Source organism: Somniosus microcephalus, unplaced genomic scaffold (genome assembly GCF_052327205.1).
Source record: "Somniosus microcephalus isolate GS21.2 unplaced genomic scaffold, FLI_Smic_1.0 unresolved_chr3, whole genome shotgun sequence".
Lineage (NCBI taxonomy): Eukaryota > Metazoa > Chordata > Chondrichthyes > Squaliformes > Somniosidae > Somniosus > Somniosus microcephalus.
This window is the reverse complement of record NW_028225181.1, coordinates 55,136,612-55,162,963: the sequence shown is the minus strand read 5'-3', so window position 1 is coordinate 55,162,963 and position 26,352 is coordinate 55,136,612. Positions and strand designations below refer to the sequence as shown.

The window sequence follows — 26,352 nt, the reverse complement described above, 5'->3', positions numbered from 1 at the left end:
TTCTCCCCATACCCCTTGATCCCATTAGCCTTAAGAAATATATCGAAATCCTTCTTAAATATATTTAATGAATTGGCCTCAACTGCCTTCTGTGGTAGAGAATTCCACAGGTTCACCACTCTCTGGGTGAAGAAATTCCTCCTCATCTCTGTCCTAAATGGCTTACCCCTTATCCTGTATTGGACAGTAAAGTTACTCCAGGGTAAATGAATTAGATATGAATAAAAGTTAAGGGGTTGCCCCAATTACCATCGCCGAGTCCCCCACCATCAACATGCTGGGGGTCACCATTAACCAGAAACTTAACTGGACCAGCCACATAAATACTGTGGCTACAAGAGCAGGTCAGAGGCTGGGTATTCTGCGGCGAGTGTCTCACCTCCTGACTCCCCAAAGCCTTTCCACCGTCTACATGGCACAAGTCAGGAGTGTGATGGAATACTCTCCACTTGCCTGGATGAGTGCAGCTCCAACAACACTCAAGAAACTCGACACCATCCAGGACAAAGCAGCCTGCTTGATTGGCACCCCATCCACCACCTTACACATTCCCTCCCTCTGCCACCGGCGCACCGTGGCTGCAGTGTGTACCATCTACAAGATGCACTGCAGCAACTCGCCAAGGCTTCTTCGGCAGCACCTCCCAAACCCGTGACCTCTTCCACCTGGAAGGACAAGGGCAGCAGGTGCATGGGAACACCACCACCTCCAAGTTCCCCTCCAAGTCACACACCATCCTGACTTAGAAGTATATCGGCCGATCCTTCATCGTCGCTGGGTCAAAATCCTGGAACTCCCTCCCTAACAGCGCTGTGGGAGCACCTTCACCTCACGGACTGCAGCGGTTCAAGAAGGCGGCTAACCACCACCTTCTCAAGGGGCAATTAGGGCTGGGCAATAAATGCTGGCCTTGCCAGCGACGCCCACAGCCCATTAGCGAATTTTTAAAAAACTTACGATGTAAGATTGAAACAGGAAAGTTACACCACCAAATGAGAATTTTCCTGGCTGTCCAGTGAAAGTCAGGAAAGTGTAGTTACAAATAATAAATTAATAGCTTTCTCCTGGAGACAATTGTGTCTCCGCCTATAATGAACTTTTTAAGAAAACTGAATTTGATCGTCCGGCCACTCCCCGAGACATATGGTGGAAGGTGAGCAAAGATCTCCAGACAACCTTTTGATCAGATCACCTGAAAGCCCGAGAATGGCTTGTATCGGATGGCATGTGTGGCGTGTTATTGAGATACCGATATGAAGCCCATCGTGTCCGCGCCGGCCATCAAGCCCTGTCTATTCTAATCCCATTTTCCAGCACTGGGTCCATAGCTTTGTATGCTACGGCATTTCAAGTGCTCATCTAAATGCTTCTTGAATGTTGTGAGGGTTCCTGCCTCTACCACCCTTTCAGGCAGTGAGTTCCAGATTCCAACCACCCTCTGGGTGAAAAAGTTTTCCTCAAATCCCCCCTAAACCTCCTACCCCTTACCTTGAAACTATGCCCCCTTGTTATTGACCCCTCTACTAAGGGGAAAAGATCCTTTCTATCCACCCTATCTATGCCCCTCATAATTTTGTACACCTCAATCAGGTCCCCCCTCAGCCTTCTCTGCTCTAAGAAAACAACCCCAGCCTGTCCAGTCTCTCTTCATAGCTGAAGCGCTCCAACCCAGGTAACATCGTGGTGAATCTCCTCTGCACCCTCTCCAATGCAATCACATCCTTCCTGTAGTGTGGCGACCAGAACTGCACACAGTATTCCAGCTGTGGCCTAACTAGCGTTTTGTACAGCTCCATTATAACCTCCCTGCTCTTATATTTTATGCCTCGGCTAATGAAGGCAAGTATCCCATATGCCTTTTTAACCACCTTATCTACCTGTCCTGCTGCCTTCAGGGATCTATGTACATGTACACCAACGTCCCTCTGATCCTCTGTCCTTCCTAGGATCCTACCATTCATTGTGTATTCCCTTGACTTGTTAGTCCTCCCAAAATGCAAATGCAAAATGAGTGTGCAAATGAGATTTGTTACGTATGAAGCAATTACCATCCGCAAATGCGTGGTGAAACATAGAAACATAGAAGATAGGAGCAGGAGTAGGCCATTCGGCCCCTCGAGCCTGCTCTGCCATTCAATGAGATCATGGCTGATCATCCAAATTCAGTACCCTGTCCCTGCCTTCTCCGCACATCCCTTGATCCCTTTAGCCTTAAGAAATATATCTAACTCCTTCTTGAATATATTTAATGAATTGGCCTTGTTGTGTATGTACCTTTAAGAGAAGAACTGATTCTATACTGCAGTACCGGCAGTGACCACCCCTGTATATAAAGCCATAGCAGGCTTCTGTACGTCAGTCTTGAATTACTGTCTGTTCAGTAAATACCTGTTCTATTGTTCTCCTGCAGTCTGAGTATTATTGATCCTCGGACACTACACTGGCGACGGGCAGGTTTGAACTCACCTGCAGCACTGCATCACCTCACGGGGGTCTTTTCCCTGAAGAGAAGCTTCTTGCAGGTCGAAGTCAGAATGGCGGGCATCGACCGCGGGCAACCGCCCAGGGATCCATCGGAGAGTTGCAGGGGAGGCTGTGGAGCGCTGGGCCTGGCTCCCCAGTCGAGGTGTTCCAGCAAGTCATGCTGGTAGCAGGTAGTGCGCTGACCCTTCTGGACTGCGGCGGGCTCGGGCTCGATCGAACGGCTCTGCAAAGGGGCCGTGCAGCGTCGTCGGGAGGAAGAGAGAGAGAGAGAGGGTGGAGCGCACAGGGCGCGGTCGGTGCTCAAGAACCGGGCAGCGTGGAGAGGATAGAACGCGGGGAAGGAAAAGTGAGATGCGCCGAAGCCGCGGTTCGCCGCCATTACCCTGTAGAACGCTAGGAGCAGCATGGCAGCAAGGGGAAGAAGGAAAAGCGATGGAGGCGCCATTTTATTCCATTGGGGAAGAAGGAAAAGCACGGGAGGTGCCATTTTATTACATTGGGGAAGAAGAAAAAGCGCGGGAGGCGCCATTTTAAAACACCCAAGATGCCAAAGAGTGGCAGTATCACTGCTTTCGACAATGAGGTAGAAGACTGGACCACGTATGTGCAAAGAATTGAAGTGTACTGCAATGCCAATGAGGTGGCCAATGGAAAGAAGGCGTCGGTATTATTAAATTTGATGGGCGCGAGAACGTACGGCCTATTGTGAAATTTAATTACCCCAGCTAAACCAATGGAGAAAAGTTTTGAAGAGATTGTTAATATCTTACAGGAACACCTAAACCCTACACCGCTGCTGATAGCAGAAAGATTCAAGTTCCATAAAAGAAACCAGCACAAAGATGAGAACAATGCTGACTATCTTACGGAACTACACACGTTATCGAAGCACTGCCAGTTCGGAGCAGGACTGGCAGACACCTTACGGGATAAGTTTGTCTGCGGGCTCCAGAGTGAAGGAACCCAGAAACGACTACTTTCGGAAAAGGACCTGACGCTAGAACAGGCTTTCAGCGTGGCAGCATCCTACGAAGCAGCAGCACGGGGAGCTGCGGAAATACAAAAGAAACCACAAGAATACAGCGCTAACGAAATGGCGTATGGAGCAGAAAAGTGCTATCGCTGCGGCAGAACAACCCATGATCAGAAGGACTGCTGGTTTAAGGACAAAGTATGCAGGCAATGCGGGAAAATGGGACATATAGCAAGAATCTGCCAGTCGGGAAAGAAAACCAACACTACAAGAACTACTAAGGAAAAGTACAAGAAAGTAAAAAAAATGACAGACAGTAGTTCGGAAGATCAGGAGAGTGATAATGACTCTGGGAGCAGGAGACTAAGTTGTCTAAAGTTACACAACGTGATCGCAAAGGAGGATCACCGAACCATTTGGGTCACCCTCATGATAGCAGGGTCCCAAGTAAAGATGGAATTGGATACAGGATCAGCCCTAACTGTCATGAATCGACGAGACTATGAGCGGCTATTCCCACACATACCCTTGAAGGACACGTCCATTGTATTGAAGACATACACGGGGCAAGAAGTCTACCCCAGAGGAAAAATAAGGGTGCCAGTTGAATACAACGGCAAGGAAACACAGAAACTGTATCTATATATACTACCAGATGGAGGACCACCATTATTGGGACGTGAATGGATCTGAAAAATACAATTGGATTGGCATTCCATTCAGGCGCTAACTGTGACTGATAAAAAGGATGATGATGTCACACCTGGACGACTGTCAAAGATTCTAACTGACGCGAAAGAGGTGTTCCAACAAGGACTTGGGACTCTAAAAGGAGTAACGGCAACGATAAAAATCGAAGATAAAGCAAACCCAAAATTTTTTAAGGCCAGACCGTAAGGTACCTTACGCGATCCGCCCAGCCATTGAAGCAGAGCTGGAGAGTCTGGAGTGTTCGGGTGTGCTGTCCAAGGTGGACTGGAGCGAGTGGGCCACACCCATCGTTCCTGTAATGAAGAAATCATTGAGCAGCACGCCTGGGGAACCGAAGAAGGTTCGCATCTGTGGGGACTTCAAGGTAACTGTGAACCCAGTCCTGCACACAGTACATTATCCACTTCCACGGATAGAAGATATTTTCGCCTCACTATCTGGAGGGAAACGCTTTACAAAGATTGATCTGGCCCAAGCGTATCTACAAATGGAGGTGAAAGAAGCATCTAGGAAATACCTCACGATAAACACTCACAAAGGCCTTTACCAGTACAATCGACTGGTATTCGGGGTAGCATCAGCCCCGGCTATTTGGCAGAGGGCGATGGAACAAGTCCTGCAAGGGATCCCGGGGACCCAGTGTTATTTGGACGACATCCTGGTTATGGGTGAAAATGACAGTGAACAGCTTGCCAACCTGGGGCAGGTGCTCACTAGATTACAGGAATATGGGCTACGAGCCAACCGCCCCAAATGCGAGTTCTTCAGGAGACAAATCTCGTATTGTGGCCACATGATTGATGAGGAAGGGTTGCATAAGTCGCCGGACAAGATTGAGGCTGTAGTCAAGGCTCCAGCACCGGAAAATGTATCGCAACTGAGGTTGTTCCTCGGGTTGGTGAACTACTACCATAAGTTCTTGCCGAATTTATCTACAATTCTGCACCCACTGAACGCCCTGCTGCAAACTGGAGTAACATGGACATGGAGTGATGAGTGTAAGCATGCCTTTCAGAAATGTAAATGCCTAATCACTTCAAAAGAAGTATTGGCCCACTACAATCCAACACTACCGATTCGGTTAGCATGTGATGCATCTCCCTATGGCATTGAAGCGGTGCTGTCACACAAATTTCTTGACGGTTCAGAGAGGCCAATAGCCTTTGCGTCGCGCTCGTTAACCTCAGCCGAGCCTAACTACGCCCAGATTGACAGGGAGGCCCTCAGCCTGGTGTGGGGGGTGAAGAAGTTCAATCACTATCTGCACGGGCGATGTGAGGGAGTTGCGAGGTGAGGCCCGATCAGAGCATCGGACCTGTGAGGGGGCAGTGACCGGCGGCAGTTAAAAGCGGCGGCAGTTTCAAATCGGCGGCAGTTGCGAGGTGAGGCCCGATCAGAGCATCGGACCTGTGAGGGGGCAGTGACCGGCGGCAGTTAAAAGCGGCGGCAGTTTCAAATCGGCGGCAGTTGCGAAGTGAGGCCCGATCAGAGCATCGGACCTGTGAGGGGGCAGTGACCGGCGGCAGTTAAAAGCGGCGGCAGTTTCAAATCGGCGGCAGTTGCGAGGTGAGGCCCGACCAATTCAACAGCAGAGGAGAGAGGTAAAAAGTAATCCAAGTGTGACGTCACCAGGAAGCAGGTAAGTGATTGGTTGGTGAGTATCTCTTTTATTACAAGCTTAAATTCTGCGGTTTCTATTTTCTTGGGTCTCTGTGGTGTAGTGGGGACAGTTGGTAATTAAGTGCCCTAGAGTATATCTTTAACTGGTGGTATTGAATTAATTTAAATTAATTAAAGGGTATGTCATGCCAGGAGAGCCCAGCCCCGTGTTATGCTCCTCTTGCTCTATGTGGGAATTCAGGGACGCTGCCAGTGTCCCTGATGACCACGTGTGCCGGAAATGCATCCAGCTGCAGCTACTAACGGGCCGTATTGAGGCGCTGGAGCTGCGGATGGATGGGTTGTGGAGTATTCACGATGCTGAGAGGGTCGTGGATTACACGTTTGATGAGTTGGTCACGCCGCAGGGTAGGGCTGCACAGGCAGGAGGGAAATGGGTGACCACCAGGCGGAGCAGTAGAAGCAGGCAGGTAGTGCAGGAGACCCCTGTGGCCATCCCCCTTTCAAACAGGTATACCAATTTGGATACTGTTGAGGGGGATGACTCACCAGAGGAAGGCAGCAGCAGCCAACTTCCTGGCGCCGGGGGTGTTGCTGCTGTTCAGGAAGGGAGGAAAAAGAGTGGGAGAGCAATAGTGGTAGGGGATTCTATCGTAAGGGGAACAGATAGACGGTTCTGTGGCCGTAGACGTGACTCCAGGATGGTTTGTTGCCTCCCTGGTGCCAGGGTCAAGGATGTCACTGAACGGCTGCAGGGCATTCTGAAGGGGGAGGGTGAACAGGCAGAGGTCGTGGTTCACATTGGGACCAACGACATAGGTAGGAAGATGGATGAGGTCCTGCAACAAGAATTTAGGGAGCTAGGTAGCAGATTAAAGAGCAGGACCTCAAAGGTAGTAATCTCTGGATTACTCCCGGTGCCACGTGCTAGTGAGTATAGGAATAGGAGGATAGAGCAGATGAATGCGTGGCTAAAGAGTTGGTGCAGGAGGGAGGGCTTTAGTTTCCTGGATCACTGGGCCTGCTTCTGGGAAAGGTGGGACTTGTACAAGTCGGACGGGTTGCACCTGAACCAGAGCGGGATAAATATCCTTGCGGGGAGGTTTGCTAGCACTGTTCGGGGGGGTTTAAACTAAAATGGCAGGGGGTTGGGAACCTGAACAGGGAGACAGAGGAAAGGAAAACAGGGATAATAGCAAAAGATAGGAAGGAGAAAAACAAAAGTGGCAGTCAGAGAAATCAACGGTTTAAATCAAACGTGGCCACAGTAAATAATAATTCTAATAGGTCTAAGAGCATTAAAAAAACAAGCCTGAAGGCTTTGTGTCTTAATGCGAGGAGCATTTGTAATAAGGTGGATGAATTGGCTGCGCAAATAGAGGTAAACGAATACGATTTGGTTGGGATTACAGAAACGTGGCTCAAGGATGGCCAGGGCTGGGAACTCAACATCCAGGGGTATTCGATATTCAGGAAAGATAGGCAAAAAGGAAAGGGAGATGGGGTAGCATTACTGGTTAAAGAAGGGATTAATACAATTGTAATGAAGGATATTAGCTCTGATGATGTGGAATCTGTATGGGTAGAATTGAGAAATACTAAGGGGAAAAAAACATTAGTGGGAGTGGTATATAGACCTCCAAACAGTAAGGTGGAGGTTGGGGATGGTATTAAAAGGGAAATTAAAGAAGCGTGCAATAAGGGCACAGCAGTCAGCATGGGTGACTTTAACCTACATATAGATTGGGCCAACCAAATTAGTAACAATACTGTGGAGGAGGAATTCCTGGAGTGTTTACGGGATGGTTTCCTGGACCAATATGTCGAGGAACCAACCAGAGATCAGGTCATCTTAGACTGGGTATTATGCAACGAGAAAGGATTAATTAGCAATCTTGTTGTACGAGGCCCCTTGGGTCGGAGCGATCATAATATGATCGAATTCTTCATTAAGATGGAGAATGAAGTAGCTGACTCAGAGACAAGGGTCCTCAATTTAAATAAAGGAAACTACGATGGTCTGAGGAGCGAGTTGGGCAGGATTGAGTGGGGAATGGCGCACAAAGGGTTGACGGTGGATAGGCAATGGCGAACATTCAAAGACCGAATGGATGAGCTACAGAATTTGTTCATCCCAGTTTGGCGCAAAAATAAAACAAAGGTGACTCAACCGTGGCTAACAAGGGAAATTAGGGATAGCATAAGATCCAAGGAGAGGACATATAAATTGGCTAGAAAAAGCAATAATCCTGAGGATTGGGAGCAGTTTAGGAGTCAACAAAGGAGGACAAAGGGATTAATTAAGAAAGGGAAAATAGAATATGAGAGTAAGCTAGCAGGGAACATAAAAACTGACTGTAAAAGCTTTTATAGATATGTGAAGAGAAAAAGATTAGTGAAGTCAAGCGTAGGCCCCTTGCAGTCAGAATCGGGGGAATTTATAATGGGAAACAAGGAAATGGCAGTCCAACTAAATGCATACTTTGGTTCTGTCTTCACAAAGTAGGACACAAATAACCTCCCAGAGATGCCGGGGAACATAGGGTCTGATGAAAGCGAGGAACTGAAAGAAATCAGTATTTGTAGGAAAATGGTGTTAGGAAAATTGATGGGACTGAAGGCCGATAAATCCCCAGGGCCTGATGGTCTACATCACAGGGTACTTAAGGAAGTGGCCCTAGAGATAGTAGATGCACTACTGATCATCTTCCAGAACTCGATAGACTCTGGAACGGTACCCATGGATTGGAGGGTAGCTAATGTTGCCCCACTATTCAAAAAAGGTGGTAGAGAAAAAGCGGGGAATTATAGACCGGTAAGCCTGACATTGGTAGTGGGGAAAATGTTAGAGTCTATTGTAAAAGATGTAATAGCAGAGCACTTGGAAAGCAGTGACAGGATCGGACAAAGTCAACATGGATTTACAAAAGGTAAATCATGCTTGACTAATCTACTGGAATTTTTTGAGGATGTAACTGGTAAAATAGATAAGGGAGAACCAGTGGATGTGGTGTATTTGGACTTTCAGAAGGCTTTCGATAAGGTCCCACACAAGAGATTAGCGTGCAAAATTAAGGCACATGGGATTGGGGGCAAGGTATTGACTTGGATAGAGAACTGGTTGGCCGACAGAAAGCAAAGAGTTGGAATAAACGGGTCGTTTTCCGAGTGGCAAGCAGTGACTAGTGGGGTACCGCAAGGATCGGTCCTAGGACCCCAGCTGTTCACAATATATATTAATGATCTGGATGAGGGAATTGGATGTAATATCTCCAAATTTGCAGACGACACAAAGCTGGGCGGGAGGGTAAGCTGCGAGGAGGATGTCGGGAAAATCCTTTACGATTTGGACAGGTTGGGTGATTGGGCAGAAACATGGCAAATGCACTATAATGTGGATAAATGTGAGGTTATCCACTTTGGTGGCAAAAACAGGAAGGCAGATTATTATTTGAATGGCAATAGATTGGGAGAAGGGGAAGTGCAAAGAGACCTGGGTGTCCTTGTGCACCAGTCGCTGAAGGTAAGCATGCAGGTGCAGCAGGCGGTTAAGAAGGCAAATGGTATGTTGGCCTTCGTAGCAAGAGGGTTCGAGTACAGGAACAAGGATGTCTTGCTACAGTTGTACGGGGCCTTGGTGAGACCGCACCTTGAGTATTGTGTGCAGTTTTGGTCACCATACCTGAGGAAGGATGTTCTTGCCATGGAGGGAGTGCAGCGAAGATTCACCAGGCTGATACCTGGGATGGCAGGAATGACGTATGAGGAGAGATTGTGTCGATTGGGCTTATACACACTGGAGTTTAGAAGATTGAGAGGGGATCTCATCGAGACCTATAAAATTCTGTCAGGTCTGGACAGACTAGATGCAGGAAGGATGTTTCTGATGGCCGGGGAGTCCAGAACCAGGGGTCATAGTCTAAGGATAAGGGGTAAGCCATTTAGGACTGAAATGAGGAGGAATTTCTTCACCCAGAGAGTGGTGAACCTGTGGAATTCTCTGCCACAGAGGGCGGTGGAGGCCAGTTCATTAAATATATTCAAGAAAGAGTTGGATATATTTCTTGAGGCTGAAGGGATCAAGGGATATGGGGAGAAGGCAGGGATAGGGTACTGAATTTGGATGATCAGCCATGATCACATTGAATGGCGGAGCAGGCTCGAAGGGCCGAATGGCCTACTCCTGCTCCTATCTTCTATGTTTCTATGTTTCTATGAATCGATAAAGAAATCGAGGATATGACCAAGAGATGCATAGGATGCCAGAAGGTCCAAAACGCTCCACCTCAGACCCCGCTACATACATGGGAGTGGCCCTCATCTCCATGGCAACGGGTACACATTGATTTTGCTGGTCCATTTATGGACTCAATGTTCCTAATCGCTGTGGACGCCCATTCGAAATGGCCAGAGGTCATCAAAATATCCTCCACCACCACGGAGAAAGCTATTGCAGGGGCACCTGGTAATCAACCCGAAGTACAGATTGCGTCTACCTCAGAAGCAGTGGTATTGGAAGCTGACGAACCAACCAATGACAATGAACCAGAATCAACTCCGCCGCAAGAACAGGATACTCGAGAAAGGCGCTATCCAGTCAGGATCAGGAAGCCTCCTCAAAGACTGAACTTATAAATGATTATTTCAGTTGATGTATATAGTACAGAGAAAATTGTAATTGTAATTAGTTATTATTTAGTTGTTAAATGGATGTTATGTACTGTTTATCTAAAAGGGGAGGAATTGTTGTGTATGTACCTTTAAGAGAAGAACTGATTCTATACTGCAGTACCGGCAGTGACCACCCCTGTATATAAAGCCATAGCAGGCTTCTGTACTTCAGTCTTGAATTACTCTCTGTTCAGTAAATACCTGTTTTATTGTTCTCCTGCAGTCTGAGTATTATTGATCCTTGGACACTACAGGCCTCAACTGCCTTCTGTGATAGGGAATTCCAAAGGTTCACCACTCTCCGGGTAAAGAAATTCCTCCTCATCTCAGTCCTAAATGGCTTACCCCTTATCCTTAGACTGTGACCCCTGGTTCTGGACTCCCCCGCCATCGGGAACATCCTTCCTGCATCTAGTTTGTCTGGTCCTGTTAGAATTTTATAAGTTTCAATGAGATCCCCTCTCATTCTTCTAAACTCTAGCAAATACAAGCCCAATCGACCCAATCTCTCTTCATACGTCATTCCTGCCATCTCAGGTATCAGTCTGGTGAATCTTCGCTGCACTCCCTTCAAGGCAAGAACATCATTCCTCAGATAAGGCGACCAAAACTGCACACAATACTCAAGGTGTGGTCTCAACAAGGCCCTGTACAACTGCAGTAAGACATCCTTGCTCCTGTACGTGAATCCTCCTGCTGTGAATCTGCACTGAAGAATGGGTATGAGACATGCTCAGTTACTTGACAGCAGCAAGACACGAAATGGTTAATGTGGCTCGGGAGAGCGAGACAACTTTTCAAGCATTGACACGTACTCCATCGAGAAACTATCTCATTAATGAAACAATCAGAATAGAGTTAAGCACACTGGTACCTGTTAGAGGGATTGAAATTGAAGTTGAAGTGGAGAGTTACATGGAATTCGGACTGGGACAATTGAGGGCTAGGGAGAAATCAATGGTCCAGAAATTCGGGTCGGGGGCTTCCCGTGGGTGCAAGCCTCCGACCTGCAATTACCTTGCGCGCCGGCCGTTGAGCTGTGGGCCCATGTGGGATTCCGATCCTGGGCCTCCTCCAGCTGCCGGCGCGCAGTGTTTGCGTATCCCAGGGGCGCAGTTAGTTCAAAGCATCCCCTGGGATCACGTGGGCCATGGAGAGCCAATGGCAGCAGGGAATCTGTATTCATAGATTTGACGGGAAGATTTATGAATAGTGTTCGGCCCCAAAACAAAACGAAAACTTCAAATACATTTTTTTTTAAATCACTTTTTAAAAATAACTATAAATTACATAAAATAACTATTTTAAACAATAGCCCAGTAATTCCTCTCCCAACGCGTGAGGTACTCACGTGTGTGCCCGGAGGAATTGCCGGTTTTCAGCATGCACAGCGCATGCGGGGAAAACCGGCATTTCCTGTCCTCTGACCCAAGGGGTTAAGAGGCTGAACGCGTGCGACTGCACAGGCAGCGCGTGCGACTTGGATTTCCTTTATTTTTAGAGAGTTGCGCGTGTGTAAAGGCCTCCGGTTTTTACGCATTGAAAAACCACACGTAAGTACAGGTAGACTATCCTTTATCCGAAAACCTCGGGACCAGCCGTGTTTCGGTTTTCGGAAAATTTCGGATTTCGGAAGGTATTTTATAAGACTGGGAAATTTGTCGGGGGTGGGTCGGCGGGGGTCCACCGGGGGGGTCGGGGGTGGGGGTTGGCGGGGGTTGGGGTCGGCGGGGATCCACGGGGGGCTCGGCGGGAGTCGGGGTCGGCGGGGGGGGTCGGCGGGGGTCCGCGGGATTCGGGGTCGGCAGTTGGGTCGGCGGGGTGTCGTCGGCGGGGGTCGGGGTCGTGCGCCACTCTGGTCATGTCGTGCGCACGACTTACGCTGAACGAAAAAACCTTCGGTTTTTTAGAGGGTTTCGGTTTTCGGAAGTTCGGAAAAAAGGTAGTCTACCTGTACTTAGTTTTACAGGTAAGTGGTCTATTAATACAATTTATTAAAAAAATTTCCACAGGTTTATTATTTTTAAAGAATTTACAGTAAGGTAAGTTTAGTTTTAGCCCCGATTTTTTATATAATAATTTTTTTCAAATTTTAAAATTATTGTTTAAAATAGTTTTTCAGAGTTCTTTATGGTTCATTTAAGTAGTGCAATGTTTTTTAAAATTTTCTTTCAGGTTTAAGTAGTGTTTTGGGGCCAGGAGTTTTCATGAGTTTGCCGCTGGGTCACTCAAGCGGGCCAGTGAGAGGAAATGCAATGCGGGCCAGGATTGAAATGTCAGCGCGCCGGGTAAGTGCACATCGGGGGCTTGCACGCGCGGCAAGCTCCCGATCCTAATTTCAGGGCCATTAATGTAAATTTTTGAAAAAATTAATTACAGTTTCTAATGGGGCTAAAAATAAACTTACCTTTCTTTAAAAGTAATAAACCTGTGGAAAAACTTTTAAATTTTACTTAATTCACCACTTACCTTGTTAAAAGCAGGCCTTGCGACTGCTTTTTAGAAGTGTAACTCCTGGGGACTTACCCTCCCGGAGAAACCTGTAAAAAAAAAATGGAAGTTCCAGGCGTAGGCGCTGCCTCTCCGGCGCACGCGTTCCTCCTGTGAACCCCTTCCTTTAAGGGAACAGAAGTTGCGGTTTCCCGCGCATGCGTAGTGCATGCACGAAACCGGCACTTTCATTGGGCCTACGCGTGAGTACCCAGCGCGTACTCACCCTTGGGGACCCGAAGTTCTGGGCCATTGTTTAGTAAGAATTATCCACAAGATGGACATGAGTAAAAGAGATCTGGAGAATCTTTTAAGTCCATGACTTGTTGATTAGATGTTAAACTGTAATGTTGCTTAAAATGATTGCAAGACTGAATTTAACTGTGACTGTAATAATTGTGTTCTGTAGGTAACAGAGCGTGGGAAAAGCCAGTACGAATCCAGTAGGAGGCAGTTTTGGTGGTGCCTCCTGTCTCACTGCGACCGCGATTTCCACGCTTGGACAAGTTGGGTGATTGGGCAGGTGCATGGCAGATGCAGTATAATGTGGATAAATGCGAGGTTATCCACTTTGGTGGCAAAAACAGGAAGGCCGATTAATATCTGAACGGCAATAGATTGGGAGAAGGGGAAGTGCAACGAGACCTGGGTGTCCTTGTGCACCAGTCGCTGAAGGTAAGCATGCAGGTGCAGCAGGCGGTTAAGAAGGCAAATGGTATGTTGGCCTTCATAGCGAGAGGATTCGAGTACAAGAACAAGGATGTCTTGCTGCAGTTGTACAGGGCCTTGGTGAGACCACATCTTGAGTATTGTGTGCAGTTTTGGTCGCCTTATCTGAGGAAGGATGTTCTTGCCATGGAGAGAGTGCAGCGAAGATTCACCAGACTGATACCTGGGATGGCAGGAATGGCATATGAGGAGAGATTGTGTCGATTGGGCTTATATTCGCTGGAGTTTAGAAGAATGAGAGGGGATCTCATTGAAACTTATAAAATTCTAACAGGACGAGACAGACTAGATGCAGGAAGGATGTTCCCGATGGCGGGGGAGTCCAGAACTAGGGGTCACAGTCTAAGGATAAGGGGTAAATCATTTAGGACAGAGATGAGGAGGAATTTCTTCACCCAGAGAGTGGTGAACCTGTGGAATTCTCTACCACAGAAGGCAGTTGCGGCCAATTCATTAAATATATTCAAGAAGGAGTTGGATACATTTCTTAAGGCTAAAGGGATCAAGGGATATGGGGAGAAAGCAGGGACCGTGTACTGAATTTGGATGATCAGTCATGATCTCATTAAATGGCGGAGCAGGCTTGAGGGGCCGAATGGCCTACTCCTGCTCCTATCTTCTATGTTTCTATATTTCTCTGCTTACGGGTCGAATGGGACCTGTCCAATTAATTGCCCCAGTTTCGGCGTCGCGCCACATCCACCCACAACCATCGACTGACACGATTTTACTCAGTGTCAAAACCTGTGCTGAAGTGAAACTGACCGCAAATGAGACACTTAATTATGACCGGCACAATCCGGGCACAACATTCCCCTGATGTCTGTGGGTTTTCAGTGAGTTTGTGATGCGACCGAACTGCTCCCTAAAGCACTTTTTATGTTTCGGTGCAAGGCAACTCGAGAATGTCTTGAAATTAACAGCACAGGGGATGACTAACACTGGTGGGATATTGGGCACAATATATCACCACACCACAACGACGTGTATTGATATAGCGACTTTAATGTATTAAATGGTCTCTCTCGACCTGCCTCGCTCGCTACCCACCCCTCTCTGCCTCAGAACCAGACACACACTGATCCCCGCTCCCTCTTACTGTCCCCGCATGTCTTACCGTAGTTGTGGGTGCTCGTCCTGGGAGCTGTAGCAGGCAGAGAGCTCTAGACATGCAATGGAATGTTGTTTGTGTCCGCTTAATCGGCTGTCTGGATCCAAACCAGCGACAGAGACTCTAATGGCGTATATCGACACACAAAGGGCAGACAGAACAAACTTTAATTACGGCATGCCCTTGGTATGTGCTTAGGCACAGCTCCATCAGTGATCTCAGCCACACTCTGGATGCATTCATTCCTCCAGATTTGAAAACTTTACTCCCCAGTGTAGTGTCTGAATCAGAGGGCAGTGGGTCCCACTCCAGGGATTTGAGGGTTACTGAGGGAGCGCCGCACTGTCGGAGGGCGGTACTGAGGGAGCGCAGCACTGTCAGAGGGGCAGTACTGAAGGAGTGCTGCACTGCCGGAGGAACAGTACTGAGGGAACACGGCTCCGTCGGAGGTGCAGTACTGAGGGAGCGCTGCACAGTCAGAGGGTCAATACTGAGGGAGCGCTGCATTGTCGGAGGGGCTGTACTGAGGGAGCGCTGCACAGTCAGAGGGTCAATACTGAGGGAGCGCTGCATTGCCGGAGGGGCTGTACTGAGGGAGTGCTGCACTGTCGGAGGGTCAGTACTGAGGGAGCGCTGCACTGTCGGAGGGTCAGTACTGAGGGAGCGCTGCACTGTTGGAGGGTCAGTGCTGAGGGAGCACCGCATTGTTGGAGGGGGCAGTACTGAGGGAGCGCCGCACTGTCGGTGTGGCAGTACTGAGGGAGTGCTGTACTGTCGGAGGGGCAGTACTGAGGGAGTGCTGCACTGTCGGATGGACAGTACTGAGGGAGTGCTGCACTGTCGGAGTGGCAGTACTGAGGGAGGGCTGCACTGTCAGAGAGGCAGCACTGAAGGAGTGCTGCACTGTCGGAGGAACAGTACTGAGGGAGTGCGGCTCTGTCGGAGAGGCAGTACTGAGGGAGCACTGCACAGTCAGTGGGTCAATACTGAGGGAGCGCTGCATTGTTGGAGGGGCTGTACTGAGGGAAGGCTGCACTTTCGGAGGGTCAGTACTGAGGGAGCGCTGCACTGTCGGAGGGTCAGTGCTGAGGGAGCGCTGCACTGTCGGAGGGTCAGTGCTGAGGGAGCGCCACACTGTCGGAGGGGGCAGTACTGAGGGAGCGCTGTACTGTCGGAGGGGCAGTACTGAGGGAGCACTGAACTGTCGGATGGTCAGTACTGAGGGAGCACTGCACTGTTGGATGGGGAGTACTGAGGGAGCACCGCACTGTCGGAGGGGCATCACTGAGGGAGTGCTGCACTGCCAGAGGGGCAGTACTGAGGGAGAGCTGCACTGTCGGAGGCTGCAGTACTGAGGGAGCGCTGCAATGTCGGAGGGTCAATAATGAGGGAGCGCTGCACTGTCGGAGGGGCAGTAATGAGGGAGCGCTGCACTGTCGGATTGGCAGTATTGAGGGAGCGCTGCACTGTCGGAGGGGCAGTACTGAGGGAGCACCGCACTGTCAGAGGGGCAGTACTGAGGGAGTGCTGCACTGTCGGAGGGGCAGTACTGAGGGAACGCAGCACTGTCGGAGTGGCAGTACTGAGGGAGCACTGCACTGTCAGAGGGGCAGTATTGAAGGAGTGCTGCAATGTCAGAGGAACAGTGCTGAGGGAACACGGCTGCGTCGAAGGGCAGTGCTGAGTGAGCGCTGCTAAGTCAGAGGGTCAATACTGAGGGAGCGCTGCATTGTCGGAGGGTCTGTACTGAGGGAGCGCTTCACTGTCGGAGGGTCAGTACTGAGGGGGCGCTGCACTGTCGGAGGGTCAGTACTGAGGGAGCGCTGCACTGTCGGAGGGTCAGTGATGAGGGAGCATCGCACTGTTGGAGGGGGCAGTACTGAGGGAGCGCCACACTGTTGGAGGGGCAGTACTGAGGGAGCGCTGTACTGTCGGAGGGGCAGTACTGAGGGAGCGCTGAACTGTCGGAGGGTCAGTACTGAGGGAGCGCTGCACTGTTAGATGGGCAGTACTGAGGGAGTGCTGCAGTGCTGGAGGGTCATTACTGAGAGAGCACCGTACTGTCAGAGGGGCATCACTGAGGGAGAGCTGCACTGCCAGAGGGGCAGTGCTGAGGGAGCGCTGCACTGTCGGAGGGTGCAATACTGAGGGAGTGCTGCACTGTCGGAGGGTCAGTACTGAGGGAGTGCAGCACTGTTGGAGGGGCAGTACTGAGGGAGCGCTGCACTGTCGGAAGGCAGTACTGAGGGAAAGCTGCACTGTCGGAGGGGCAGTTCTAAGGGAGCGCTGCACTGTCAGAGGGGCAGTACTGAGGCAGCGCTGCACTGTCGGAGGTTCAGTACTGAGGGAGCGCTGCACTGTCGGAGGGGCAGTGCTGAGGGAGCACCGCACTGTTGGAGGGGCAGTACTGAAGATGCGCTGCACTGTCGGAGGGGCAGTGCAGAGGTGATACTGCACTGTTGGAGGGGCAGTACTGAGGGAGTGCTGCACTGTCGGAGGGGCAGTACTGAGGGAGCGCTGCACTGTCGGAGTGGCAGTACTGAGGGAGCGCTGCACTGTTGGAGGGGCAGTACTAAGGCAGCACTGCACTGCTGGATGGGCAGTACTGAGGGAGCGCTGCACTGTCGGAGGAGCAGTACTGAGGGAGTGCTGCATTGTCGGAGGGGCAGTACTGAGGGAATGCTGCACTGTCGGAGTGGGCAGTACAGAGGGAGCACTGCACTGTCGGAGTGGCATTACTGAGGGAGCGCTGCACTGTCGGAGGGTCAGTACTGAGGGAGCGCTGCACTATCGGAGGGGCAGTACTGAGGGAGCGCTGCACTGTCGGAGGCTCAGTATTGAGGGAGCGCTGCTCTGTCTGAGGGGGCAGTACTGACGGAGCGCTGCACTGTCGGAGGGACAGTACTGAGTGAGCGCTGCACTGTCGGAGGGCGCAGTACTGATGGAGTGCTGCACTGTCAGAGGGGCAATACTGAGGGAGCGCTGCACTGTCGGAGGGTCAGTACCGAGGGAGCCCTGCACTGTCGGAGGGTCAGTATTGAGGGAGCGCTGCTCTGTCTGAGGGGGCAGTACTGACGGAGCGCTGCACTGTCGGAGGGACAGTACTGAGTGAGCACTGCAGTGTCAGAGGGACAGTACTGAGGGAGTGCTGCACTGTCTGAGGAGCAGTACTTTGGGAGCGCTGCACTGTCGGAGGGGCAGTACTGAGGGAATGCTGCAGTTTTGGTGGGTCAGTACTGAGGGAGCACCGAACTGTCGGAGGGGCAGCAGTGAGTGAGTGTTGCATTGCCAGAGGGGCAGTACTGAGGGAGCGCTGCATTGTCGGAGGGTGTAGTACTGAGGGAGCGCTGCATTGTCGGAGGGTGCAGTACTGAGGGAGCGCTGCACTGTCGGAGGGGCAGTACTGAGGCAGCGCTGCACTGCTGGAGAGGCAGTACTGAGGGAGCGCTGCACTGTCGGAGGAGCGGTACTGAGGGAGCACCGCACTGTTGGAGGGGCAGTACTGAAGCTGCGCTGCACTGTCGGAGGGGCAGTACAGAGGGGACACTGCACTGTCAGAGGGGCAGTACTGAGGGAGCGCTGCACTGTCGGAGGGGCAGTACTGATGCAGCGCTGCACTGCTGGAGGGGCAGTACTGAGGGAGCGCTGCACTGTCGGAGGAGCAGTACTGAGGGAGCACCGCACTGTTGGAGGGGCAGTACTGAAGCTGCGCTGCACTGTCGGAGGGGCAGTACAGAGGGGACACTGCACTGTCGGAGGGGCAGTACTGAGGGAGTGCTGCACTGTCAGATGGGCAGTACTGAGGGAGCGCTGCACTGTCGGAGTGGCAGTACGGAGGGAGCGCTGCACTGTCGAAGGGGCAGTACTAAGGCAGCGCTGCACTGCTGGATGGGCAGTACTGAGGGGAGCGCGGCACTGTCGGAGGGGCAATACTAAGGGAGCGCTGCACTGTCGGAGGTTCAGTACTGAGGGAGCGCTGCACTGTTGGAGGGTCAGTACTGAGTGAGCACTGCAGTGTCAGAGGGACAGTACTGAGGGAGTGCTGCACTGTCTGAGGAGCAGTACTTTGGGAGCGCTGCACTGTCGGAGGGGCAGTACTGAGGGATTGCTGCAGTTTTGGAGGGTCAGTACTGAGGGAGCACCGAACTGTCGGAGGGGCAGCACTGAGGGAGTGCTGCACTGCCAGAGGGGCAGTACTGAGGGAGCGCTGCCTTGGCAGAGGGTGCAGTACTGAGGGAGCGCTGCACTGTCGGAGGGTCAGTACTGAGGCAGCGCTGCACTGCTGGAGGGGCAGTACTGAGGGAGCGCTGCACTGTCGGAGGAGCAGTACTGTGTGAGTGCTGCATTGTCGGAGGGGCAGTACTGAGGGAATGCTGCACTGTCAGAGTGGGCACTACAGAGGGAGCGCTGCACTGTCGGAGTGGCATTACTGAGGGTGCGTTGCACTGTCGGAGGGTCAGTACTGAGGGAGCAATGCACTATCGGTGGGCCAGTACTGAGGGAGCACTGCACTGTCGGAGGGCGCAGTACTGATGGAGCTCTGCACTGTCGGGGGGCAATACTGAGGGAGCGCTGCACTGTCGGAGGGTCAGTACTGAGGGAGCGCTGCACTGTCAGAGGGTCAGTACTGGGGGAGTGCTGCTCTGTCTGAGGGGGCAGTACAGAGGGAGCGCTGCACTATCGGAGGGGCAGTACTGAGTGAGCGCTGCAGTGTCAGAGGGACAGTACCGAGGGAGTGCTGCACTGTCTGAGGAGCAGGACTTTGGGAGCGCTGCACTGTCGGAGAGGCAGTACTGAGGGAATGCTGCAGTTTTTGAGCGTCAGTACAGAGGGAGCACCGAACTGTCGGAGGGGTAGCACTGAGGGAGTGCTGCACTGCCAGAGGGGCAGTACTGAGGGGCAGTACTGAGGGAGCGCTGCATTGTCGGAGGGTGCAGTACTGAGGGAGTGCTGCACTGTCGGAGGGTCAGTACTGAGGGGGCGCTGCACTGTCGGAGGGGCAGTACAGAGGTAGCGCTGAACTGTCGGAGCGTCAGTACTGAAGGAGCGCTGCACTGTCGGAGGGGCAGTAATGAAGGAGCACAGCACTGTCGGAGTGGCAGTACTGAGGGAGCGCTGCACTGTCAGAGGGGCAGTACCGAAGGAGTGCTGCAGTGTTGGAGGGTCAGTACTGAGGGAGCATTGCACTGTCGGAGGGGCATCACTGAGGGAGTGCTGCACTGCCAGAGGGGCAGTACTGAGGGAGCGCTGCACTGTCGGAGGGTGCAGTTCTGAGGGAGTGCTGCACTGTCGGAGTGTCAGTACTGAGGGAGCGCTGAACTGTCGGAGGGTCAGTACTGAAGGAGCGCTGCAGTGTTGGAAGGTCAGTACTGAGGGAGCACCGCACTGTTTGAGGGGGCAGTACAGAGGGAGCGCCACACTGTTGGAGGGGCAGTACTGAGGGAGCGCTGTACTGTCGGAGGGGCAGTACTGAGGGAGCGCTGAACTGTCGGAGGGTCAGTACTGAGGGAGCGCTTCACTGTTGGATGGGCAGTACTGAGGGAGTGCTGCAGTGTTGGAGGGTCAGTACTGAGGGAGCACCGTACTGTCAGAGGGGCATCACTGAGGGAGTGCTGCACTGCCAGAGGCGCAGTACTGAGGGAGCGCTGCACTGTCGGAGGGGCAGTATTGAGGGAGCACCGCACTGTTGGAGGGGCAGTACTGAAGCAGCGCTGCACTGTCGGAGGGGCAGTACAGAGGGGACACTGCACTGTCGGAGGGGCAGTACTAAGGGAGTGTTGCACTGTCGGAGGGGCAGTACTGAGGGAGCGCTGAACTGTCGGAGTGGCAGTACTGAGGGAGCGCTGCACTGTCGGAGGGGCAGTACAAAGGCAGCGCTGCACTGTCGGAGGAGCAGTACTGAGGGAGTGCTGCATTGTCGGAGGGGCAGTACTGAGGGAATGCTGCACTTTCGGAGTGGGCAGCACAGAGGGAGCGCTGCACTGTCGGAGTGGCATTACTGAGGGAGCGCTGCACTGTCTGAGGAGCAGTACTTTGGGAGCGCTGCACTGTCGGAGGGACAGTACTGAGGGAATGCTGCAATTTTTGAGGGTCAGTACAGAGGGAGCACCGAACTGTTGGAGGGGCAGCGCTGAGGGAGTGCTGCACTGCCAGAGGGGCAGTACTGAGGGAGTGCTGCATTGTCGGATGGTGCAATACTGAGGAAGTGCTGCACTGTCGGAGGGTCAGTACTGAGGGAGCGCTGCACTGTCGGAGGGTCAGTACTGAGGGAGTGCTGCACTATCGGAGAGGCAGCACTGAGGGAGCACTGCAGTGTCAGAGGGACAGTACTGAGGGAGTGCTGCACTGTCGGAGGGGCAATAATGAGGGAGCGCTGCACTGTCGGAGGGTCAGTACTGAGGGAGCACTGCAGTGTCAGAGGGACAGTACTGAGGGAGTGCTGCACTGTCTGAGGAGCAGTACTTTGGGAGCGCTGCACTGTCGGAGGGGCAGTACTGAGGGAATGCTGCAGTCTTGGAGGGTCAGTACTGAGGGAGCACCGAACTGTCGGAGGGGCAGCACTGAGGGAGTGCTGCATTGCCAGAGGGGCAGTAGTGAGGGAGTGCTGCATTGCCAGAGGGGCAGTAGTGAGGCAGCGCTGCACTGCTGGAGGGGCAGTACTGAGGGAGCGCTGCACTGTTGGAGGAGCAGTACTGAGGGAGTGCTGCATTGTCGGAGGGGCAGTACTGAGGGAATGCTGCACTGTCGGAGTGGGCACTACAGAGGGAGCGCTGCACTGTTGGAGTGGGCACTACAGAGGGAGCGCTGCACTATCGGAGTGGGCACTACAGAGGGAGCGCTGCACTGTCGGAGTGGGCACTACAGAGGGAGCGCTGCACTGTCGGAGTGGCATTACTGAGGGAGCGCTGCACTATTGGAGGGGCAGTACTGAGTGAGCACTGCACTGTCGGTGGGCCAGTACTGAGGGAGCGCTGCACTGTCGGAGGGCGCAGTACTGATGGAGTGCTGCACTGTCGGGGGGGCAATACTGAGGGAGCACTGCACTGTCGGAGGGTCAGTGCTGAGGGAGCACTGCACTGTCGGAGGGTCAGTACTGAGGGAGTGCAGCTCTATCGGAGGGGGCAGTACAGAGGTAGTGCTGCACTGTCAGAGGGGCAGTACGGAGTGAGCGCTGCAGTGTCAGAGGGACAGTACCGAGGGAGTGCTGCACTGTCTGAGGAGCAGTACTTTGGGAGCGCTGCACTGTCGGAGGGGCAGTACTGAAGGAGCGCTGCAGTGTTGGAAGGTCAGTACTGAGGGAGCACCGCACTGTCGGAGGGGCATCACTGAGGGAGTGCTGCACTGCCAGAGGGGCAGTACTGAGGGAGCGCTGCACTGTCGGAGGGTGCAATACTGAGGGAGTGCTGCACTGTCGGAGGGTCAGTACTGAGGGAGCGCTGCACTGTCGGAGGGTCAGCACTGAGGGAGTGCTGCACTGTCGGAGGGGCAGTAATGAGGGAGCGCTGCACTGTCGGAGGGGCAGTACTGAGGGGGCGCTGCACTGTCGGAGGGGCAGTACTGAGAGAGCACCGCACTGTCAGAGGGGCAGTACTGAGGGAGTGCTGCACTGTCGGATGGGCAGTACTGAGGGAGCGCAGCACTGTCGGAGTGGCAGTACTGAGGGAGCACGGCACTGTCAGAGGGGCAGTACTGAAGGAGTGCTGCTCTGTCAGAGGAAGAGTACTAAGGGAACGTGGCTGTGTCGAAGGGGCTGTACTGAGGGAGCGCTGCACAGTCAGAGGATCAAGACTGAGGGAACGCTGCACTGTTGGATGGGCAGTACTGAGGGAATGCTGCAGTGTTGGAGGGTCAGTACTGAGGGAGCATCGCACTGTTGGATGGGCATCACTGAGGGAGTGCTGCACTGCCACAGGTGCAGTACTGAGGGAGCACTGCACTGTCAGAGGGTGCAGTACTGAGGGAATGCTGCACTGTCGGATGGTCAGTATTGAGGCAGCGCTGCACTTTCGGAGGTGCAGTACTGAGGGAGCGCTGCACTGTCGGAGAGTCAGTACTGAGGGAGCGCTGCACTGTCGGAGGGGCAGTACTGAGGGAGCGCTGTACCGTCGGAGGGTCAGTACTGAGGGAGCACTGCACTTTCGGAGTGGCAGTACTGAGGGAGCGCTGCACTGTCGGAGCGGCAGTACTGAGGCAGCGCTGCACTGCTGGAGGGCCAGTACTGAGGGAGCGCTGCACTGTCGGTGGAGCATTACTGAGGGAGTGCTGCATTGTCAGAAGGGCAGTACTGAGGGAATGCTGCACTGTCGGAGTGGGCAGTACAGATGGAGCGCTGCACTGTCGGAGTGGCATTACTGAGGGAGCGCTGCACTGTCACAGGTGCAGTACTGAGGGATCACTGCACTGTCGGAGGGTGCAGTACTGAAGGAGTGCTGCACTGTCAGAGGAAGAGTACTGAGGGAATGTGGCTGTGTCGAAGGGGCAGTACTGAGGGAGCGCTGCACAGTCAGAGGGTCAATACTGAGGGAAAGCTGCACTGTCGGAGGGTCAGTACTGAGGGAGCGCTGCACTGTCGGAGGATCAGTCCTGAGGGAGCGCTGCACTGTTGGATGGGCAGTACTGAGGAAATGCTGCAGTGTTGGAGGGTCAGTGCTGAGGGAGCACCGCACTGTCAGAGGGGCATCACTGAGGGATTGCTGCACTTCCACAGGTGCAGTACTGAGGGAGCACTGCACTGTCGGAGGGTGCAGTACTGAGGGAATGCTGCACTGTCGGATGGTCAGCATTGAGGCAGCGCTGCACTTTCAGAGGTGCAGTACTGAGGGAGCGCTGCACTGTCGGAGGGTCAGTACTGAGGGTGTGCTGCACTGTCGGAGGGGCAGTACTGAGGGAGCGCTGCACTGTCGGAGGGTCAGTACTGAGGGAGCGCTGCACTGTCGGAGGGGCAGTAATGAGGGAGCGTTGCAATGTCGGAGTGGCAGTACTGAGGGAGCGCTGCACTGACGGAGGGGCAGTACTGAGGGAGCACTGCACTTTCAGAGGGGCAGTGCTGAGGCCGCGCTGCATTGTCGGATGGGGCAGTACAGAGGGAGTGCTGCACTGTCGGAGTGGCAGTACTGAGGGAGCGCTGCACTGTCGGAGGGGCAGTACTGAGGCAGCGCTGCACTGCTGGAGGGGCAGTACTGAGGGAGCACTGCACTGTCGGAGGGGCAGTACTGAGGGAGCGCTGCACTGTCAGAGGGTCAGTTCTGAGTGAGCGCTGAACTGTCGGAAGGGCAGCACTGAGGGAGCGCTGCACTGTCGGAAGGGCAGTACTGAGGGAACGCTGCACTGTCGGAGCGGCAGTACTGGGGTAGCGCTGCACTGTCAGAGGGACAGTACTGAGGGAGTGCAGCACTGTTTGAGGGGCAGTACTGAGGGAGCGCAGCACTGTCACAGGGGCAGTACTGAGGGAGTGTTGCACTGTCAGAGGGGCAGTACTGAGGGATCACCGCACTGTCGGAGGGGCAGTACTGAAGCTTCGCTGCACTGTTGGAGGGGCAGTACTGCGGGAGCACTGCACTGTTGGAGGGGAAGTACTGAGGGAGAGCTGCACTGTCGGAGGGGCAGTACTGAGGGAGTGCTGCACTGTCGGAGTGGCAGTACTGAGGGAGCGCTGCACTGCCAGAGGGGCAGTACTGAGGAAGCGCTGCACTATCGGAGGGTGCAGTACTGAGGGAGTGCTGCACTGTTGGAGGGTCAGTACTGAGGGAGCACTGCACTGTCAGAGGGTCAGCACTGAGGGAGTGCTGCACTGTCGGAAGGGCAGTAATGAGGGAGCGCTGCACTGTCGGAGGGGCAGTACTGAGGGAGTGCTGAACTGTCGGAGGGGCAATACTGAGGGAGCGCAGCACTGTTGGAGTGGCAGTACTGAGGGAGCACAGCATTGTCAGAGGGGCAGTACTGAAGGAGTGCTGCACTGTCAGATGAAGAGTACTGATGGAACGCAGCTGCCTCGAAGGGGCAGTATTGAGGGAGCGCTGCACAGTCAGAGCGTCAATACTGAGGGACTGCTGCATTGTCGGAGGGGCTGTACTGAGGGAGCGCTGCACTGTCGGTGGGTCAGTACTGAGGAAGCGCTGCAATGTCGGAGGATCAGTCCTGAGGGAGCGCTGCACTGTTGGTTGGGCTGTACTGAGGGAGTGCTGCAGTGTTGGAGGGTCAGTACTGGGGGAGCACCGCACTGTTGGAGGGGCATCACTGAGGGAGTGCTGCACTGCCAGAGGGGCAGTACTGAGGGAGCGCTGCACTGTCGGATGGTGCAGTACTGAGGGCGTGCTGCACTGTCGGAGGGTCAGTACTGAGGGAGCGCTGCACTGTCGGAGGGGCAGTACTGAGGGAGCGCTGCACTGTTAGAGGGTCAGTACTGAGGGTGTGCTGCACTGTCGGAGGGGAAGTAATGAAGGAGCGCTGCACTGTTGGAGTGGCCGTACGGAGGGAGCGCTGCACTGTCGGAGGGGCAGTCCTGAGGGAGCGCTGTACTGTCGGAGTGGCCGTACTGAGGGAGCGCTGCACAGTCGGTGGGGCAGTACTGAGGCAGCACTGCACTGCTGGAGGGGCAGTACTGAGGGAGCTCTGCACTGTTCGAGGGTCAGTACTGAGGGTGTGCTGCACTGTCGGAGGGGAAGTAATGAGGGAGCGCTGCACTGTTGGAGTGGCCGTACGGAGGGAGCGCTGCACTGTCGGAGGGTCAGTTCTGAGGGAGCGCTGTACTGTCGGAAGGGCAGCACTGAGGGAGCGCTGCACTGTCGGAGGTGTAGTACTGGGGGTGTGCTGATCTGTCAGATGTACAGTACTGAGGGAGTGCAGCACTGTTGGAGGGGCAGTACTGAGGGAGTGCAGCACTGTCGCAGGGGCAGTACTGAGGGAGCACTGCACTGTCGGAGGGGCAGTACTAAGGGAGCGCTGCACCATCACAGGGGCAGTACTGAGGCAGCGCTGCACTGTCGGATGTTCAGTACTGAGGGAGCATTGCACTGTCGGGGGGGCAGTACTGAGGGAGCACCACACTGTTGGAGGGGCAGTACTGAGGGAGAACTGCACTGTCGGAGGGACAGTACTGAGGGGGTGCTGCACTGTCGGAGGGGCAGTACTGAGGGAGCGCTGCACTGTCGGAGTGGCAGTACTGAGGGAGCGCTGCACTGTTGGAGGGGCAGTACTGAGGCAGCGCTGCACTGCTGGAGGGGCAGTACTGAGGGAGCGCTGCACTGTCAGAGGAGCAGTACTGAGGGAGTGCTGCATTGTCGGAGGGGCAGTACTGAGGGAACACTGCACTGTCGGAGTGGGCAGTACAGAGGGAGCGCTGCACTGTTGGAGTGGCAGTACTGAGGGATCGCTGCACTGTCAGAGGGGCAGTACTGAGGGAGCACTGCACTGTCGGTGCACCAGTACTAAGGGAGTGCTGCACTGTCGGAGGGGGCAGTACTGAGGGATCGCTACACTGTCGGAGGGTCAGTGCTGAGGGAGCTCTGCACTGTCAGAGGGTCAGTACTGAGGGTGTGCTGCACTGTCGGAGGGGCAGTAATGA

General features: G+C 53.4%; 1 protein-coding gene across 2 annotated transcripts in view; it reads right to left on the bottom strand.

Annotated features, from left to right (window-relative positions):
- The window catches only part of mfap5 (microfibril associated protein 5), a 112,499-nt gene extending 97,529 nt beyond the window's left edge, over positions 1-14,970 (bottom strand). The window contains exon 1 of one of the 2 annotated variants that reach the window (XM_085976801.1): positions 14,796-14,970. The gene's annotated coding sequence lies outside the window, so the exon portion shown is untranslated. The remainder of the gene's footprint in view (positions 1-14,795) is intronic. The other variant, XM_085976800.1, reaches the window with a different exon arrangement.
- Between the last annotated feature and the right edge of the window lie 11,382 nt (positions 14,971-26,352).